This window comes from Caretta caretta, chromosome 5 (genome assembly GCF_965140235.1).
Source record: "Caretta caretta isolate rCarCar2 chromosome 5, rCarCar1.hap1, whole genome shotgun sequence".
Classification (NCBI taxonomy): domain Eukaryota; kingdom Metazoa; phylum Chordata; order Testudines; family Cheloniidae; genus Caretta; species Caretta caretta.
Window position 1 is genome coordinate 22,836,855 of NC_134210.1, and position 22,195 is coordinate 22,859,049.

A 22,195-nucleotide genomic window follows, 5' to 3' on the forward strand; every position below is an offset into this window, starting at 1 on the left:
GAATGGCATAAAAAGGACCTAACCAGGCCTCAGAAACTGCATTCTTGCCCCCATACAATCCCCTAGAAGTAAATTCCCAAATCAGAATATAGGCTTCTTTTCTTGATGCCAACTCCTTTTTTGATACATGACTTTTCTAAATAGCAAACATTAATTTGACATGATTTTGCAAGGGGATCTGATAGGTTAGGGTTAATGCACAGAAAATACAATACTATAGTACTTGCTGCCTTGAACATCATATTACAGCTCTAATTCTAATTAACACAGCCTGGGATGTATTCTTGATGACCTTTACATTCTTTAGGCCAGCTACATTCCTGAAAATCAATTTATCAAAATAACTGACACTTTAGTTGATTATTAACAGAGGTACTTTAATGCTAAAACTTATTCTTAGAACCTGGCTGACATTTCTAATCAACATTGCATAATTATGATCTCATTATAGATAATAAGAAGCAAGCAGGCTGCTACTGATCTTTCTAAGCACTGAACAATTTTCTTCATGACTGTCGCTAGGCAGTTGTACATTTAAGTGTGAATCAAATACAGTGGATAATATTTAGCTGCCTTGGAATGTGAAACAGTTGTGGATCTGCTGTGAAATTAGCTTGGTTCATTATTAAGTTATATTTCCAAACAACAGTAACTTTTTGGCACACCTGCCTTTCATATCATGTAACAGGGTGGTCTACCTACCAGAAAATGTTATAACAATGTTTCCTGTCAGTTTCCCAGGTTTCCATGAGCTCAATCATATAGTGTTCATTCAGGAAAAGCACTGTTTTAAATAGGAGTTTATCCTGAATGAAGACTGCAGGAAGCCCCCTCTCCCAAAATCTGGCACCTGAAGTATTAAAAGAGTCACAGTATCAGGGAGAAAAGGAGTACTAGTGGCACCTTAGAGACTAACCAATTTATTTGAGCATAAGCTTTCGTGAGCTACAGCTCACTTCATCGGATGCATCCGATGAAGTGAGCTGTAGCTCACAATAGCTTATGCTCAAATAAATTGGTTAGTCTCTAAGGTGCCACAAGTCCTCTTTTCTTTTTGCAAATACAGACTAACACGGCTGTTACTCTGAAACCTGTCATTATGCAAGGCACTGCATTTAGCCATATGGAGTGGAAATCTATTAAGGAATGCATCCGATGAAGTGAGCTGCAGCTCACGAAAGCTTATGCTCAAATAAATTGGTTAGTCTCTAAGGTGCCACAAGTACTCCTTTTCTTTTTGCGAATACAGACGAACGCGGCTGCCACTCTGAAAAGTATCAGGGAGGTGTCATAATTCTACAGCTGTCAGCATTCTGTAACATTCTAATTGAAAGTGTGTACATGGCCTTAGATGTATATAATATTCATCCATTTCCAGGTATCCATCATTAATGTAGTGAGAGGCCATATCTCATCGAGCTGGTCAGAAATTAGTATTTTTCTCGATGGAACATCTTGGTGAAAACAAAACACATTTTCATCAAAATTCAGTGGCAAACTTTGCCTTTTTTTTTTTTTTTTCAAAATGCTGGAAAATTTTCAACCAAAAACTCAAAAATCAAAACACTTCAGGTTTTCAGGGGAAAATTTTTAGATGTGGGGTTTTCCAGTGAAAAATCCAAAATTTCAAGGCTCTATTCCATGAAAATTTTCATTTAATCGAAAACCCAATTTTCCGTTGAAAAAAAAGTTCACCAGAAAATTCTCAACCAGACCTACTCAAAGAATATCATAACATGAACTTACAACAAACTATGCACTATCTCACAGATCAGAGGTTCAGCAAGAGCTTCAAGTGAACCTGCTGTGCTTAATAACACAAGGGAGCCTTTGTAATATGTACACAGAAGGGATACTTATTGTGACGGTCCGAAGTGCTTCTTTGATCTTCCTGAATTTCAGAAATATGCAAGACTCTAAAAGAAATACAAAAAGGGCATACTTAACTTCTATACCTGGCTGATGAATTGTTTAGAAGTGAACCAAACTGCTACAAAAATCTTTGGTTTTTAAAAATTATATATAAAATCCAAATGAGCTCCTGCATTTCCTGTCAAATCTTGCATGGACAAATAAGGCCCATATGTAGTGCAAGAGTGCTCAGTAACCCAGTAGCTGTGGGTATCTATATTTCACATACACAGAAGATTTATGCCATTTTGGGCAACATGATCTAAAACTGAAAGAACATGCTTTGTTTTTATTTGGGATACATACCAAAATCTTGAGTAACAGCAAATGGTGTAGGCAGAAGTTCAGTATCATAAGCTTTGCCATGGTTTCTAGACTGAGTCCTCTTTTACAGCTATCTGAAAAGGTAAATGCAGCCAAGGCAGCATTTACTATCCTGGACATCTTACCTGCAAAAGTGGGATTCCTCTCTCTTCCTCTGCATATTCTTCTCATTGGTCTAGTTCCAACTGACATTGCAGTCAATGGAAAGACTCCCTGTGACTTCATTGGGAATTGGATTGAGCCTATGATCATCAGAACAAAATAAGCTGGGACTACATCACCACATTAAGGCACTCTCCCTCTTCCGAAGAAGCCTTTCCATTGATTTCAATGAGACTGAATAATATAAGGAGAAGCAGGTGCCTATTATCTAAAACAGGGGTAGTCAATTATTTTTTGTCAAGGTCCACATTTCTTGGTCAAGGTATAGTCAAGACCAAGACTCCAGAGAATATAATTTAAAAAAACCCAATAATTATAATAATAAGTAAATAAAAAGATTTCGGGGTCTGTTCAAAAGCATCTGACGGTCCAGATTTGGCCCGCGGTCTGCTTATTGACTATACCGGATTTAAAGAATCTTCCTGGTACCTGGGACCACAACATATGTACTGTGTTCACACTAACTCATTGACCAATTTATTGGAGAGCAAAATGAGAATTTTGACTGAGTAAAGATCAGGAAGATCCCCACGGGACAAGGAAACTGAAGAAGTCAGAGACCTGAGAATCAGCTGGTGTAGTAAAACACTTAATTTCTTGAAAGTAAGATTTCAACTGATAAATGGATTTTTAAGGATATGAATGAAGGTCATGGTTCTGACCAGCAATTGCAGTTAGTAATTCAGTCTAGTTGTGCATTATTGTTTTCTTTAAAACAAAATGCTGCTTGGCTGTAGTTATTAACATTTTTATCAGGAAAGAAATCCTTTTTTGGTTGCTGTTAAGGTGAAGCCCTTGATAAGACTGAAAATGTATGCACTATATTACTCATTCTCCAAACATATGCCACAGGCCAGATCCTCAGCTGTTAAAAATCAACAAAGCTCCATTGATCCTGTGATTTTGAAAGCTTTCTGACATGCTATTTGGCTGTCCGTTACTGAAATGTATTATTATCTGATTCTCTCTCTCTCTCAGCCATTTGAAGTGTTGTTTTCTCCTGGTGTTTTTATGGACACAGGAGTTTTATGATGCGTGACTAGAAATTGTGTTTCTTGGCCTCCTAACTTACAGAGGACATTGTAAAAATGACAGAATGATGAATTACTTTGCAGGGCTACTGAAGAACTCAGTATTTTCACATGAAGGAAACTGGCTGCACATCCATCGATAAAGAGACACTGTGATCTTGACTCTAATCAATTTCAAAAGGTGTGTTCAAAAGAAATTAACTACAAAACTCCTTCAGTAAGACAACGTCTCACTAAGATCAAACAGATCCAACTCTTGAGGCTCCTGGTGATGGATGTGCTGAGATGAGATAATAACCAGCTCACCTGGAAAAATGGATTCTTTTGAAACAAACAATTTGAAGATTTGGAATTTACCAAAAATCTCCTAACCTGCACCCCCCAAAAGATAGTTAGGTGCCTACCTCTGCTTGGGATTCACAGCTGTGAACCCGCTCCTGGATTTAGGCACCTAAGCCAGGTCCATTCAGCCCTTTCTTAGGAAAACCAATAGCCCAGTGGTTCAGGAACTCACCTGCAATGTGAAATGCCTGCTTTTCCTAATTTGGAGTAGGGACTTGAACTTGGGTCTGCCATATCACAGGTGATGCCCTAACCACCAGGGTATTGGGTATTCCAGGGTGTTGCTTTTTTAATCCATTCTGTTGGAGCTGTTCCACTTTGTATAAATAAATTAATATTCATTGGTGCAGGAGCTTGAATTTAGCACGCCAACAGGACAGGTGAGTGGCTCCCCATCCACCCACAAGTCGCAGCCCAGAATAGTCCCAGTCTGGTTGCCCCCAGCTGTTTTTTGCGTGAGGTGCAGTCTAGTAGAAAATGCATAATGGATCAGACCCTGCAGGTGACACAGGAAGGGGAATGATTTTTTTGAAAATCCTTCCAGGTCTTGAGGTAAGGAACCAAGCAGCTCAGTGGCACCAGGACTTAGATGGTTTTGCACATGTCCACCAGCAGAAATGTAGGCACCATGGGGACTTTTCCAGCAGAAACATAGGTGCCTCTAGGGTTAGCTGGCAGAGGAGTGAAGGTTTTGAGGATCTCAGTGTGCCTAAATGTTCGATGTAGACACCTAAAGTGGTAGTTAGGTGACTAAGTCCCTTTGTGGGTCTGGCCCTTAGTCTCTTTGTGACTCAGTTCCCAATTAGTAAAATGTGCCCCATCTCACAGTGGGGTGTTTCTCTGAATATATTAAAGACTGAGAGATGATCAAACATTATGGCAATGGGAGCCATCTAGACTTACAAAATAAAGCCTGACCAGAGCAGCAGCACTCCCCTACCACATATCATTTGATCACCACTCTTGTGACCGATACAGCTGTAACCCCTCTTTCCCACTAGACAAAAACCCCTCTCTTAGCCCTCTGAGCCAACACTCATTCGACACACTGGCTTTGCAGCATGCCCAAAAGGTCAATGCATTGCAAAGCTCTGCCAAGGGAAAGGGGCCCTTAGAAAGAAAATCCCACCTGCAGCCTCGTAACAAGGGGGATAAAGTTCCAGGGCCTCTGCTGAGCGTAGCTGTGGCAGTAGGGCACAGGGGACAGAGATGGTCTCACCAGTAGGCAGAGCCAAGCTGTTGAGATTCCGTACTTGTAAGGATGGTTCCTGTGACCCTCCCTTCTGATTGATAATTAAAGAAAACAGCCTTACTGGCATTTCCATTTCCAAATGGTACAGACTGGGTTCTGATGGAAGTGAAAAATGAAATTGCAGAGCTGCCACCTGTGATATGTAACCTATTACTTAAATCAGCTTCTGTACCAGATGACTGGAGGATAGCTATTGTGACGTCAATTTTTTAAAAAAGGCTTGAGAGGTGATCTTGACAATTACAGGCCAGTAAGCCAAACTTCAGTACCAGGCAAACTGGTTGAAACTACAGTAAACCACAGAATTTTCAGACACATAAATGAACACGAATGGTTGCAGAAAAGTCAACATGGCTTTTATAAAGGGAAATCATGCCTCACCCATCTATTAGAATTCTTTGAGGGGGTCAACAAACATGTGGACCTGGGAGATCCAGTGGATATAGTATTGAGACTTTCAGAAAGCATTTGACAAGATCCCTCATCAAAGGCTCTTAAGCAAAGTAAGCTGCCATGGGATAAGTGGGAAAGTCCTCTTATGGATCAGCAGCTGGTTAAAAGATAGGAAACAAAGGATAAGAATAAACGGTCAGTTTTCAGAATGGAAAGAGGTAAATAGTAGTGTCTCCCAAGGGTCTGTATTGGGACCAGTCTGTTCAACATATTCATAAATGATCTAAAAAAAGGGGTAAATAGTGAGGTGGCAAAATTTGTAGACAATACAAAATTGCTCAAGATAGTTAAGTCTAAAGCAGACTGTGAAGAGTTAAAAAGAGATCTCACAAAACTGGATGACTGGGCAACTAAATGGCAGATGAAATTCAATGTTGATAACTGCTAAGTAATGCACATTGAAAAACATAATCCCAACTTTTCATACAAAATGATGGGGTTTAAATTAGCTGTTACCACTCAAGAAAGAGATCTTGGAGTCATTGTGGGTAAATTTCTCTGAAAACATCCACTCAACGTGCAGTGGCAGTCAAAATAGCTAACAGAATATTAGGAACCATCAGGAAAGGGGTAGACAATAAGACAAAAATATCATAATGCTTCTATGTAAGTCCATGGTATGCCCACATCTTGAGTACTGCATGCAGATCTGGTCACCCCATCTCAAAAAAGATATATTAGAACTGGAAAAGGTACAGAGAAGGGCAACAAAAGTGATTAGGGATATGGAACAGCCGATATGAGGAGAGATTAAAAAGACTGGGACTTTTCAGCTTGAAAAAGAGCCAACTAATAGGAGATATGACAGAGGTCTGTAAAATCTTGACTGGTATGGAGAAAGAGAATAAGGAAATGTTATTTATTCTTCACATAACACAAGAACTAGGAGTCACCCAATGAAATTAATAGGCAGCAGGTTTCAAACAACCAAAAGGAAGTACTTCTTCACCCAACACACAATCAACTTGTGAAACTCATTGCCAGGGGAAGCTGTAAAGGCCAAAACTATAACAGGGTTCAAAACAGAAGTAGATAAATTCATGGAGGATAGGTCCATCAGTGGCTATTAGCCAGGAGAGTCAGGGATGCAACCCCATGCTCTGAGTGTCCCTACCCTCTGCTTGCCAGAAGCTGGGAGTGGATGACAGGGGATGATGGATCACCTGATGATTGCCTGTTCCGTTCATTCCTTCTGAAGCACCTGATATTGGCCACTGTCGGAAGACAGGATACTGGGCTAGATGGACCATTGGTCTAACCAAGCATGGCTGTTCTTAATGGGTTCTCAGACTTTTTGGGAAGCCTCAATGTTGTTCTGTGGGGAAATACATAATATTGGCCTTTGCCACCGCCAAACATAACCAGGCCTCCAGAAAGGTATTTTTCATGTCTACACAATATATCTTAAATCTTGATGCTGAACTATCATCTTATTTCCTGGAAATGTCATGTAAAATAGCCATAGTTCTATTCTGACATCACCAATCAGCAGCACGGCTTACCACAGGCAGTTTGATGAAGTGAAGCTTAATGATGTCTGAAAGTGGCAAGCAAAACTAATATGTGAACTTAATCAAAGCAAGTTTAGAGCACAATGTAAGTGTGCGACTCCAGTAATGCTGGGCAGCACGCACTCTGCCTACCCTAAAGAGCCATCCATGAGATTCACTAGGTACCTCCATAACGTGAATGTAGATCACCTTCTTGAAGATAATACGCATAAAACTGGAATGTTCATACAATTTTTGATTAGATTGTCAAAAAATAATGATATGATTAAATAAGAGGTGTGACTAATATTGTCTGCTCAGACCCAGTTTTCATATTCTTATGTGCCGTCAGATTTCTATGCTATCTCCCTTCCCTCCTCTTTTGACAGCTCTGTTTAATTTGTTGACCTATACCAAGAAATGATTGTTTAAATGCACAGGTAAAATTTATTTGGATTTCAATAAATCAAATTTATGATAACAGATGTGACATTTTGGAAAAAAAGTAAATAACTTCATTTTTTATATAATTAAATTATTTTAATATATATAAAATCATTTAATTATATTGAACAAAGCCATGTTTGTTGTATATTGTTGTATTATAGATATATATATTTATACACACACACACACAATAAACATGGCTTTGTTCTTATTTGCTACGTGTCTGTTGTGTATAATACAACAATATACAAAAAACATGGCTTTGTTCAATATAATTAAATGATTTTATATTCATTCTCACAGGGTGGCAAGGTAGGATTTATTCTTATGTGTTTTCTTCTGCAAAAAATATTCATTTTCTAAACCTCATTTGAAGACATCCAAAAATTGAGCCCACTTGACATTTAAAATAAGAAAAGAGAATAAAGACGTTTTTTCACCATCGACGACTTCCAATTAGAGGACTTGGAGCCAAATTTCCTTCTTAGCCTGTAAACAGCATGTCTTGCTGATGGTGCAGGTTCAGTTATTTATCTAAACAAAGGTGAGCCAGAGTACAGTGCTAATCATTGCACATCTGTCCAGTGTCTTGGAATTCTTAAACTTCCATGACTCTTCATTTTGTGGCTCCAATTTCCTACAAAAAAATGCATTCTAGATAGAAAGCCATAAATTCCATTTCAGTACTGAAAGCAGTGCCAAAGCATGCTGTAAGGAACGCTGTGCTCATTAGCTGGCTGCTGTTCTGTTGCTAGGTCACTGAAGTCAAACAGAAATAAGTTGTTGGCAAGTTGTTAGATTTACTGAATCCAGTCCAATTTATATAGCATCTTTCATCACAAAATGCTGTATAAGCAATGCCCAATAAAACCTTTTTTTAATAAACAATAAAGGCAACCACACAGTTCACATATGCACGCACACCCAAACACATCATACAAATAGTACAAGGAATTCAGATTTTAAAAGTTAGGTTTCCAAATGAGACAAATATTGAGTGAAGTCAATAACATTGTCCAAACTGGGGAGGCTGTTGCATAAGAGCTTGACCCTGTTCTCCAGAAAGTCAATGGCAGTTTTGCCACTGATAACAATATGATTAGAATTAGACCCACAGACCAAGATACAGGACAGTACTTAAGCATGTGGTTACCTTTAAGTATGTCCCATTTACTTGCACAGAATGGAATTGGATGCTTAAATGCTATCCTATAAAAGGATGTTTTCCTGAATCCGGGTCATAATTTGCAGCATAAATAGAAGAGGGTGAAATCCTGGCCCCACTGAAGTCAATGGCAAAATGCCCATTGACTTAAGTGGGGCCAGGATTTCAACCCCCACCACCACATCTCTCTGCCCCAACTCAATGTTAGAAGGCCTTGTTTCAGAAACAGCTATTTGGTTTTGACTTGTCAAAGAAAGGGAACATGTGACATTTCCCTGAGGTACGCAGTGTTGTGAGGCACCTTGCCCCACCTGTCCTTAGTACGGGGTGGGCAAACTATGGCCTGGGGGCAGCATCCGGTCCTCCAAACATTTTAATCCGGCCCTCGAGCTTCCACCAAGGAGTGGGGTCCAGGGCTTGCCCCACTCCACGCGGCACCTGGAAGCAGTGGCATGTCCTCCCTCTGGCTCCTACACTTAAGGGCAACCAGGGGGCTGTGCACGCTGCCCCCGCAGCTCCCATTGGCCGGGAACCATGGCCAATGGGAGCTGCAGGGGCGACACCTGTGGACGGGGCAGTGTGCAGAACCACCTGGCCGCGCCTCCGCGTAGGAGCTGGAGAGAAGACATGCCACTGCTTCTGGGAGCTGCTTGAGGTAAGCACCGCCTGGAGCCTGCACCCCTTATCCCCTCCCATGTCCCAACCCCCTGTCCAGCCTGGAGCCCCCTCCCGGACCATGAATTCCTCATTTCTGGCCCCACCCCAGAGCCTGCACCCCAGCCAGAGCCCTCACCCCCTCCCACACCCCAACCCCCAATTTCATGAGCATTCATGGCTCGCCATACAGGTTCCATACCCAGATGTGGCCCTCGAGCCAGAAAGTTTGTCCACCCCTGCCTTAGTACGAGGAAGTCTTGTCTATGCTTGCTACGGATCAGCTCCCTGGTAACACAAGCACTGCCTTCCAGGCCTTCGCAGGCTTTGCTTGCTCTGCACAAGATAGTGATAGGCACATGTCAGCCCCCGAGTCCTCTGAGCATCTCTCTGGACTGCTCAGCTCCTGTTCTACTGAACACTCCCAGAACTCTTAGGGTATGTCTACAGTGCAGTAAAACACCTGTGGCTGGCCTTTGTCAGCTGATTCGGGCTCGTGGGGCTGTAAAACTGTAGTGTAGATGTTTGACCTCTGGCTGGAGCCTGGGCTCCCAGATCCTGTAAGGAGGGAGGGATCCCAGAGCCCGGGCTCTAGCCCGACATGAATGTCTACAATGCAATTTTATAGCCCCAGAGCCTGAGTCCCATGAGCCCAAGTCAACTAACACAGGCCAGCCACGGGTGTTTTACTGCAGTGTAGACATACACTTAGATCTGTTATTCCCAAAGGCATTGAGTTGCTATGGGCTACCCAGGGAGCTGTCCCTGAGGTTTGACAGGGAGGCAAGCGGTCACAGAGAGAGGCACTACAGAAGAATCTCTAAAGAATTAGTCCTTCCAGACTTTCCATATGGAAAAAGGCTAGATACTTAGCAAGCAGGCATGTGTGTAGGCTGGTTTATTGGTTTAAAGATGTATGTTTTCTCTGAAATGCTTTCATTCCAAATGAACAATACTTTGCTTTGAGGTAGCTGTTTGGTCACTGATCACCACTGGCATTGCTCCAGAGGGAACAGAACTGAAGAGTTTGAGCTTAAGTCATACCTGCTGAGCTAACTGCAGTTAATACCTGAGGATTGCTACTCAGGATATGGTCTGAGAGTGGGAGAATCACTTGAATCCCACCTGAGCACAGGTGATGGCCTAAGACCGGAGAAGGGGGTGCACATTCAATGAAGGGGTCAGAGTAACTGTGACAGATACCACAAAAGAAAGCAATTTAAATTCTGAGAATTCCTTTACTCCTTCAGAACAAACATTTTCATTCAAATGTCACTTGAACAAAGTTTTACCAGCCTGATATTTAAAATTTATTAGCCTCTGCTTCTCTTTCATACTATACTGGAATTTCTTTTTCAGTCACATGTATTCCTGAGAATGAAAGGACAATAAATTTCCAGTACTCTGCATTTATCAAAATAAAAAAAGTCCCCATGAATCTGTATGGCTATGAATCAAAAACCTGTCAACCCCCTTCAACAATATGCTGCTTGTAAAGTAAATCACACTAGTAAGCTGCTACCTTGCTATTCCTGCTTCAGAAAAATCGCTAGTTGTCTCCTGGGCACTGTTTACATATTGTCTAATGACTGACGGTATAAATTTGATTTTTTGTGCAAGGACTGAGAAGGCGCACACTTACCTGGATTTAATGTACACATTTTAACACAAAATGCTTTGATATGACCAGTAATGGCCAGAGATATAGGGTGAAATTCTGGTCCCCTGAAGACAATGGGAATGTTGGAGCTAGGATTTCACCCATCCTTAAACAAGTCCTAAGAAAAAACAGACAACTTACCTTTCTAATCACGCTATATGCATGGAAGACAAATGCTTGCTACATGATTGCTTGAAAAGTTTTAAAAAGTGGAAAATACAAAAAAAAAAAAAAAAACCCTGAAAAAATTTCAGTTTTTCAATTAATAACAAAAAACATTTTTTTGAAAACCTGAAAATATGTTGGTGTTTTAGTCCCCTCCCACTTCCTTTATCTGCAAACTATAGTTCAGACCAGTCATATAAACACACATTATGCTTTAATAGGGCTAATAAAAGGGGGCGTTCAAAACAATTTTGAGCCAAATCAGCTTGGAAGAAGAATTCAATTGAAAAAATTTGAACGATAATTGGGACTCACTAAAGGACACCTTACTAAATGCTCAAAAAGCCACAATTGAGGAAGAAGGTTTTACTGGTTAAAAATCTGACATCCTTTAGACAGGAAGTGAAGGCAGCTGTAAATTTTTTTTTAAACGGAAGAAAGGGGAAATTGACACAGTAGTTAATATAAATTAGAAGTTAGGAATTGTAGAAAATTGATAAGGGAAGCCAAAGGACACAAGGAGACCTCTACTGTCAACAGAGATAAGGACAATAAGAGCTTATATATATATAAATTGAAATTATATATATATTATATATTATAAATTATATATATATATATATTAATTGAAAACTTGTGCCTTTTCTCTGTTATTGTTGATAATTTTACAATTTCCATCTAGTTATAGACCAATACCATTGTCAGTATTGGTCTATAACTAGATGGAAATTGTAAAATTATCAACAATAACAGAGAAAAGGCACAAGTTTTCAATTAATATTTCTGTTCTGTATTTCAGGGAAAACTAGATGATACAATCTCATCATATAGTAATGATAACACTCTTTCCATTCTACTAGCATCTCTGGAGGATGTTAAACAGAACCTAGTAAAGTTGGACATTTTTAAATCAGCATGTCCAGATAACTTGCATCCAAGAGCTTTAAAGGGCTGTGTGATACTCTCCCTGGACCATGATTGCAATAGGTCTTGGAGCACTGGGGAAGTTCCAGAAGAAAGTTAATGTTGTGCCAATTTTTCAAAAGGGGAAGTGGGATGACCTGGGTAATTTTAGGCCTATCAGCGTGACATCAATCCTGGATAAGATAATGGAGCAGCTGATCTGGGACTCGATAAATAAAGAGTTAAAGGAGGGTAATGTAATTAATGCAAATCAACATAGGATTATGGAAAATAGATCCTGTCAAACTAACTTAATATCTTTTTTTTGATGACAGTACAACCAAAGTCTGGTTGATAAAATTAATAGCATTGATATACTTGGACTTCTGTCGGTGTTTGACTTGGTGCCACATGACATTTTGATTAAAAAACTAGAATATAAGCTTAGCATGGCACACATTCAATGGATTAAAAATGGGATAACTGATATGTCTCAAAATGTAACTGTGAACAGGGAATCATCATCAAGCAGGTGTGATTCCAGTGGGGTCCCACAGGAAGTAGTTCTTGGCCCTATGCTAGTTAACATTTTTATGTATGACCTGGAAGAAAACAAAGTCATCAAAGATAAAATTTGCAGCTGACACACAAATTGGGGTGGTGGTAAATAATGAAGAGGACAGGTCACTGATTCAGAGTGACCTGGCAAGCAAACAACATGCATTTTAATACAGCTAAATATAAATGTATACATCTAGGAACAAAGGTTGTAGGCCATACTTACAGGAAGGAGGACTTTATGCTGGCAAGCAATGACTCTGAGAAAAATTTGGGGAGGGGAGTGGGGAGGGTGGACAGTCAACTGAACATGAGCTCCCAGTGTGACACTGTGGCCAAAAGAGCCAATGTGATCCTGGGATGCAAAAATGGGAATATTAGGTAGAAGTAGAGATAATTTTATCTCTGTATTTGGTAATGGTGTAACCACTGCTGGGTTACTGTGTCCAGTTCTGGTGCCAACTGTTCAAGAAGGATGTTGGAGAGAATTCAGAAAAGAGCCACCAGAATGATTAGAAAATATACTTTATTGTGATAGAATCAAGGAGCTCAACTTATTTACTTTCACAAAGAGAAGTTTAAGGGGTCACTTGATTACAGTCTGTAAGGATCTACATGGGGAACACGTGTTTAATAAGGGGCTGTTCAATCTAGCAGAAAAAGTTATAGCATGATCCAATGGCTGGAAGTTGAAGCTAGACAAATTCAGACTGGAAACAAGGCGTACATTTTTAATCGTGAGAGTAATTAACCATCAGAACAATTTACCAAGGCTTGTGGTGGATTCTCCATCACTGATAATTTTTAAATCAAGGTTGGATATTTCTCTAAAAAGATATGCTTTAAGAATTATTTTGGGGAAGTTCTATGGCCTGTGTTACACAGAAGGGCAGAGTAGATGGACACAATGGTACCTTCTGTCCATGTAATCTATGAATCTCTCTTTCCCCCATCCTTTTCCCTTGGCAAAATAGGAAAAAGAAGAAAAAGGTGGGGACAAAACAACCCCAGAAAATGCAGAAAATTTAGAATGAAACAAAAATTTTCCTCCAAAATTTTAGATTAGAAAAATTGCATTTTCAAACAAAAAATGTTGACCAGCTCAGATCAATATTGGTATATCAAAGCAATGAGACTATGGAAAAATTGTTCTGTTAATACATTTTCTAACATCAAAAGCAGCACAAAGAACATGGAATTAACTTCTCAATGTGAGTTAACAAAATCTCTATAGGGACAGCAAAGAAATTATTTCAAGTGTGTTTCACTTATCCAGATGTTTCTCTCTTTTCTGCTTCATTTTTCTCAGAAAAGACCTTTTAAAGATAAAACTGATAATTAAGACACAGAGTTAATGAATTGGATGAGAAAAGAAATAATTGTTCAAGTGACCATGCCGGATGAATATTTATTACCCAAGGAGATGATAAAGACATATGCTACAGATAGAAAAGTCATTATTTGGCTCGAGTACATCTCTATTCTATGAACCACTTCCAGCATAAAGAAGTGATTTGCTTGTAAAATAACACTGTATAAAAGTTTGGTGAATTATATAGTGTTATTATAATGTAGTCTCAGTGCCATGGATTATTTTTAGACATGCTCAGCTGCAGGTTATTTGCTGCAGGGTGGATTATGCGCAGTGAGTCGTGAAGCTGTTGAATCAATCATTATTAGTATGATTTATTTATATTTATATATATTTAGAGAGCATGAGAGCATCAAGGTGGGTGAGGTAATATATTTTATTGCACCACCTTCTGTTGGTGAAAGAGACTAGCTTTCGAGCTCCACAGAGCTCTTCTTCAGGTCTCTTAGCGTATGTCTACACTGTAATAAAACTCCACACAGTTGACTTGGGATCACAGGGCTATAAAATTGCAGTGTAGACATCCAGGCTTGGGCTGCAACCTCGAGGACTCTGGGACACCCCCCCCCCCTCGGCTATCAGGGCCCGGGTTCCAGCTCAAGCCTGGACATCTACAGTACAATTTTATAGCCCCCGCAGCACGAGCCTGTGTCAGCTGACTTGGGGAAGCCACAGGTGTTTTATTGTAGTGTAGACATTAGAGTATGTCTACACTGCAATGTAAGCCCAGGGTTAGTAGAACTTGACTTACCAGACCCTGTGTTAGTTAACCTAGAGCTTGAGCATCTACACTCACTTGTAATCCCAGGTTAGGAATTGTTGAACCCTGGGTTCCAGCCTGGGGTTTCAGCATCTACACTACATTATGCAGACCCAAGTCCAACCAGCCATATTCCAGACTTCCTAGTGCCCTCCCAAAATGTGGTTGCTCTAACCCTCTGTTCATGGTACAGGGTGAGAAAACTTGACTGACAAGAGGCCAAAGAAAGTAAAAGAAAGTGGGATACTTTTGGTGGACTCCCAGACCACGAGTCAAGTGGGACTGCTTTTACATTGCAAAGCAAAGGGGCTTGAACTCATTTTGACTCAGGTGAGGACCCTCCATCCCTGTGGGGTCCAGGGACGCTGAGTCCAAGCTCTGGGTTAGCACAATTTGTGTGTAGACAGAAGGGAGGTTAGGCTTGAGCCTGAGTTTTAACCATGGGCTTACAGTGTAGTGCAGACGTATCCTTAGGTCTTCTTTGAGACAGACTGCTGCCGTTAACAGGAGCTTACACACAAGGCAGGCAGCTGCAACGGTGAGGGTGGGAGCAGATAGCATTGCAGTCAATAGATAATGGAAGGTGAGGTAAAAGAAGTGGTTTTGCAATAGAGCACTTCCATTAAATCCTTTGTTTAAAATGCAAGGAGTAGGAGGTCAATCCAACTCCCTTTAATATCACTGAAGTCTGTTCTTTGACATTAATGTGATCCGGGGCTACCATTCTGGTATGTGTATGTGCATAACTCCCTTAACGTCTCTTGTTGAGAAGAGTGGTGGTCCTGACTATATTTTTCTTTTTAACTAAGGCTTGGGCTACACTAGGAACTTATGTTGGTATAACTACATCACTCGGGGATATGAAAAACCCACACCACTGAGTGATGTAGTTACATGGACCTAACACCCAGTATAGTCAGCAGTATGTCGACGGGAGAAGCACTTCTGTCACCATAGCTACTCCCTCTGTGGGAGGTGGAGCACCTACGCCAATGTGAGAAGCTCACCCATCAGAGTAGGAGGCATCTTCGCTAAGTACTGCAGCACTATAGATGTAGACAAGCCCTGAGTTAACCAGTTTCCTGTCACTTCCTACAGTTACCCTGCTTCACATAGTCCACATAAAACAGCCTGTGAGCCTGTTCCCTTGTTGAATTTGGTGCCGACGACCCATTACTCAGATGCAGTGTGTAGTCACCAATGCCGTGATCCAACTAAGCAATCTGCAAGCAGAACCCCAGCACTAAGTCTGAGGAGAGACCAGCTCAACAAACAGCTGATGCAGAAAGCTGCTGCCCCTCTCCATCACTACTCATGGATCTTGCTGCTGAAAGGTTAACTTGGTCCTGAATAGCCTCCCTGCCAGGGTCCAATGCAAGCCCTTCATCTAGTCTTACTGCCAGCTGCGCCTCACCTCCTCCCAGAGTCTTGCTGCCACAGGAGAGAATCCAACCCATAACAACTTCTGGCCCCATTTTCCTGTAGCTATCTATCATGGTGGGCCAAGCACTCAGAAGCCTGGCCTTCACCACACCTGGCTCCCAGAGGAAGAGAGGGTTGTAGAAGTGGCCTTTCTTTCCTACAGCAGAGCCCGGGGGGCAAGTCACTATATTTGGGTGATACCTTATCTGAGATGCCTGCCTTCCATTCACTCCCTCTGCCAACTGTGGCATCCCTCTGGGATTCCCCCCTTATTCCACACTTCCTTGCTCCACCCCAGCATTTGAGTGTCATCTATTTCCTCTCATCTTCCCCGCCCCAGTACCTCCTCTCATCCCACTGTCTGAGGGTGGGAGGTAAATCTGCTTCTGGCATCACGGCTGCTTGCTTTGGGGGTTGGAGGGCGCGGTGAAGAAAAGGCTGACTTTCTTTCCCGACAGGAAGCCAACAGAGCGGAAGAATGGAAACCCAGCCAACAGAGCAGTAAAACTAGCGGTGGAGTAGCCGCACGAGCGGCCTGCAAAACTGGTAGCCCCAAGATGCCAGAATGGAGAAGTGCAGGCAAAACCTGTTTACCCCTCTGGGATGCACAAGGGAACCAAGGACAAAGGTCAAAAGCTCAAGACTGTCCCATCCATCCACAGTGAAACCGCTGGAAAATCTATGCTGGCTTCATGACCCTGAGCTGTTGGGGGCTGTGTGTCATGGAAGGATTAAAATTCTCAAGAGCATTCGCAGTTGGGATCAAATTTCCACAACTTCTGTGCCTGCCATTTGGCTCAGCAGGATCAAAAAGAATTTAAAAAAAAAAGTAAATTCTTTATTTATTTTAAAAAATAGAATTCCCATCTTTCCTCTGTAAGGAAAGGCAGACAGCTAGGATTGGTGACTTCCAGGGCTTGTGCTACTTGGGAAGCAGAAGATATTTTTAGCTGCATCAGCCCATTAATCAGAGAAACTGAAGCAAACAGATTTGGCACACAGTACGTCTTGTGGGCAAGTATGTGTTTTACTTGGAGAAGGTACTTATTGGGTTTTTTTAGCTTTTGATAAAGTATGAATAAAATTTATCTTTAAAAATGAACATCTCCAAGGAAAAGCAATGGAGCGTGTCATTTTTAGGCACTGAGCCCGCTGGGTAATATTCCTACAAATAATCATTTAGAAATCTGGGATTTTTATCCTTATTTTTATTCTGCAATTTAAAATGGATCCAGGATTCTTCTTCACAATCTGGCCTGAACTGCAATGTAATGTTGCTTTGCATTTTGGCCACATTCTACTTTAGAAGTGGATGCATTTCATTAGTGAGTAGAGTGATTCCCTGTGGAGATAATGTGGGTCATTTTTCCTTGTAAAGTTCTTTGGGTGGAAGGTATTCTATATCTAAAATTATTTGATTTTAGATGTTATGGACGTTCAAAATAATACATGCAGAAGCACATTCAACATTTACATTGTTCCAGGGTCGTTGTTGGGTTTTGTTCCTTTTTTTTTTGTTTTGTTTTATTTTATTCAGTTGCTTTATCAATTCAGTTAATCACTCTAATTAAAAGAGGACAAAAAACAGTCTTGTGTTGCTGCTACTTTTTTGCTACAATTTTTTTATTAATTTTTTTTTTACCACTGTTTTATTGGAGCTCCCTTCGTATAGCAGAAATCAGTTTGTGGCTGCCTGGCACATTTCAGTGTTACCACAATATTGATAACAGATTTTGTTTCTTGCTACTTGAATGGGTTATTATATATGTATTAATTTATTAACTATGTAAGCATTACAAAAATAGTAATGTTTTAATACTGTAGTGTCTATATCGTAACTGGACTTACTGTGTACACACCGTAGCTGTCTCTATGTGTATATTTTAAACCAAAACACAGACATTCACCTGTCCTTTACACCAATGTAAATCAGAGGCAACTCTACTGAGGCTGGTTGACTAGATTCTGGTCACAGGCGAAAATTCAGAGCAAATGTACTGAAGTCAATGGATTTGCTCTGCATTTACACTGGTGTAAATGAGATTAGGATCTGGCCCCAAACCGTTCCAATGGATATTAAACCAAAGTGAGCTCAGAATCCGTGCTACAGGCCAATTTAATACGAGCAAGTGTTAGAAAATATCCATTAAATGGGTTTTGATATGTATTGATATTTGTTGTTATAAAATATTAACGTTATTTTAGGAGAGGTGAGAAGGGACGTTGAGATAAGATCACTGGCTTCTGACCTCTCAGTAGGCATAGCATTTTATGAGGCTTGGAAAGGGCTTACTTAGCTTTACAGGGTTTGATCTTTTTCATTTTGTCTGGGAATGTGTTTTTCTTAAGAATTTCCCCGCTCCCCACCCAGATTGTCTTATTTAGTCAGATTTTCCCCTCATTATAGACATTCCTGTATCGTTCATAACATAAAACTTTGCTGGTAGAGAAATATAGTTCGCTTGGCTCGATGGATTCATCCACACATGCACAGCTTCTTTTAACTCACTTTCAAATGTTTATTTTCTTCTGGTGATTGGTTTTTGTTCTGTCTGCCTTTCTTCTAAGAGCCATGACTAAGGTATGCTTCCTGCTGGCAGCCTGGTTAGAGATGTACTTGATGCATGCCACATGTTTGTTTATTCATGTGAATACTTCTCTCTCTCTCAGTATCATCACTGTGGAGTTACAGTCACCATGTACTGGTTTGTAGACTAAATTTTGTCCATCTAGACGAAACTGTCTTTTGAACAGCCGAAGATGTCAGTTTTCATTTACATCCACCACCACATCAGGTATTTTCCTTCTCTGTCCGCATGTTTAAGCTATGAATGGTCACAACTGCTTTGGATGTTTTTAACTGCCGTTTTCATCTAAATACTGTCCTGGGCTAATGGACTCTTTCAGGATCTCTTTCACTGAATATAATACGCCCCAAATTAATGACCCCACCAGGCAACTCTTAAGAGATACTGAGAACCCTCATCTCCCACTTAAGTCAATATGTCTCAGCACCTTGTGCAATTCAGCCTAAACCAGTGTAGACCAGCCCAAAGTTTATCAGAACACATACATTAGTATAGTTAAATCTCTCAAGGTGTGAAAAATCCACACCCCTGAGAGACATAACCCCACCAACCTAACCCTAGCTGTAGACAGCATTAGGTCAACAGAAGAATTCATCCCTCAACACAGGGCATGGCTACACTTGCAGATGTAGAGCGCCAGGAGTTAAACCAGCCCTCGGAGACAGCAGCAGGGGAAGCACTGCTGTGTGTTCACACAATGCCCCTTGTGACTGTGGAGCATGTCCACATTAGCAGCTCTTGCAACGCCACAGAGAGCAGTGCATTGTGGTAGCTATCCCAGTGTGCAAGTGGCTGCAGTGTGCTTTGGAAAGGGTTTACAAAGCGTGGGGGGCAGAATGTGTCAGCATGCTATCTTGTAAGTTCAGACAGTGGAAGGGGGAAACCCAACATCAGTCCCCACCCCCTGCCTCTCTCGCTCACACTCACACCTGCCTCTGCAGCAGGAGCATTCCACAGTAACAGTTTGCTTTGTGTCCCGGAGCAGATAAGTATGCCGGCTGTCAGAAACGGAGCTTTGAAAGGGGATATCCACATGCCTGCAGCCCAGTTCAAAACAATGACCAGAGTGGCCGCTTGACTTCAAGGGATTATGGGACATTTCCAGAGGCCAATCACAGCACAGTAATACAACACACTGTCCACACTGACATCTCAGTTTTTCAGCCAGGGCGCAGCAAGCTCTATGCTTCTTGTGGAGGTGGATTACCAGGGGCGATCCAGCAGTGGAGTCCGGGCACTCTACGTGCCTTGCCAGTGTGGACACCTCAGGAGTTAGGGCGCCCGGGGCTGATTTAATGCGCTCTAACTTGCAAGTGTAGCCAAGGCCTTAGCTACCGCCTCCCAGGGAGGTGGATTAACTACACCAATGGGAGAACACGTCCCATCACTGTAGTGAGTGTCTACACTGAAGTGCTACAGCGGCACACCTAAAGCACTGCAGCTGAGCCATGGTAGTATTTTAAGTGTAGACATACCCTTTGTGTTACTGCTTCATTGACAGAGAGCACCAGGCTAGAGTTAAGAGACTGATTTCTGCTGGGGGTGGGGTGTTGTTCTACCTACACTCTTTAAATAGCACTATGGGTTACCTGATGGTGAGATTATCCAAAAAGAGGACGTTTAGGTCCAAGTTTAATGAGAGTCATTTGCATTCCACTGGTGCAATATAAAATCATCTGTGTTGAAAAGGAATAGGTTGGGTAACTGCAGTTTATCTTTGTTTATCCTCCTTTTATGTCTCATCTTCAGTCATCTGTTTCTCTTCCTGGAGGATGGTTTCGGCTCATTTCCTCAAGTCTTCTTTGTTTACTTACAAAGGCTATTACTACACATGGAACTGGGTGGGCTAGCTGCCCTCAGTATGTGCAGTCAGAGTCCCTAGGCTCGTACTTGGGGCAACTAACCCATGCCACACCTCACACTGCTGTGCCTACAATCTACTTTTAGTGCCCTAGCACCCACTGTGCTAGTGTGAGTATGTCTCCTTGAGTAGACATACCCTACATTTCAACCTAATTGGTTCGTTTTGTAGCACTCATTCCAGAGAGATTCTAACTGCTTCCTTGGCTGTTCTCACCTTATCCTAGTATTAGCTGAAGCATTCAAGGTATATGGTTTGCCCTTAATCTAGTTATGGGTAAGAGTGTTTAGTATCATCTGCAAACTTTGCCAGATCATTTATGAATAAGTTTGGAATTGGTCCTAGGACTGACCCTTGGGGAACACCACTAGTTACCCCTCTCCATTCTGAAAATTTACCATTTATTCCTATCCTTTGTTTCCTGTCTTTTAACCAGTTCTCAATCCATGAAAGGATCTTCCCTCTTATCCCATGACAACTTAATTTATGTAAGAGCCTTTGGTGAGGGACCTTGTCAAAGGCTTTCTGGAAATCTAAGTACACTATGTCCACTGGATCCCCCTTGTCCACATGTTTGTTGACCCCTTCAAAGGTTAGTGTATGTGTAGCTAAAATGGACATGAATGTTCTTTCTTGTTAAGTTCTGTTACATTAAAACCTTGATAAATTTATGGATTTTCTTTCAATTTGCACAGAATTTTTGAGGTGCTTTCATTACTCAATAAAACTCTATTCTTTGGAAAATAATTCACTTTTAATAATTCCCAACATATGGACAGAATGCCCGGCAGCAGTGACAGCACCCACTTAGCTGTTATTGTACACTGACACAACTCATAGGATCAGAGACAAACACAGTGTAATAATCATAGATGTACAGGAAGCAGCACAGAATTAATAGGTGCATGGTCAGTATTATAGTTATAAATTTGCACCAAGCACCACACAATTCCAAACAGCCTTCAAGCGACAGGGCCAGGTAGAGCACAGTACACCACAATGCATTACTGTGGCTCACTGTTAAAGTGCTCCTTCAAAGCCTTCCTGAGCCACGTAGCTCCACACTGATCTCTTCCAACACTGCTTGTGTCTGGCTGTCCAAACTCAGCAGCCAGCTGCTCCACCTCTGTGGCAACTTTCCCCACTTTGCTTCACAGTTATTATACAGGATGCAGAAGGCAACTATAACCATTGGATATTTTTCACACATAATGACAGGTTTCAGAGTAGCAGCCGTGTTAGTCTGTATTCGCAAAAAGAAAAGGAGTACTTGTGGCACCTTAGAGACTAACCAATTTATTTGAGCATAAGCTTTTGTGAGCTACAGCTCACTTCATCGGATGCATAAAGTGGAAAGTACAGTCAGGAGATTTCATATACACACAGACCATGAAAAAATACACATTGTAAGGAGAGTGATCACTTAAGATGAGCTATTACCAGCAGGAGAGTGGGGTGCGGGGAGAGAAAACCTTTTGAAGTTATAATCAAGGTGGGCTATTTCCAGCACATTTCCAGGAGTTAACAAGAACCTCTGAGGAACAGTTGGGGGGGGGGGGGGGAGGAGGAATAAACAAGGGGAAATAGTTTTACTTAGTATAATGACTCAACCACTCCCAGTCTCTATTCAAGCCTAAGTTAATTGTATCCAATTTGCAAATTAATTCCAATTCAG

At 41.3% G+C, this 22,195-nt stretch overlaps 1 protein-coding gene across 7 annotated transcripts in view; it reads right to left on the reverse strand.

Moving 5' to 3' along the window:
- The window catches only part of CCBE1 (collagen and calcium binding EGF domains 1), a 224,348-nt gene that overhangs the window by 79,458 nt on the left and 122,695 nt on the right, over positions 1-22,195 (reverse strand). The gene's annotated exons all lie outside the window — the stretch shown is intronic.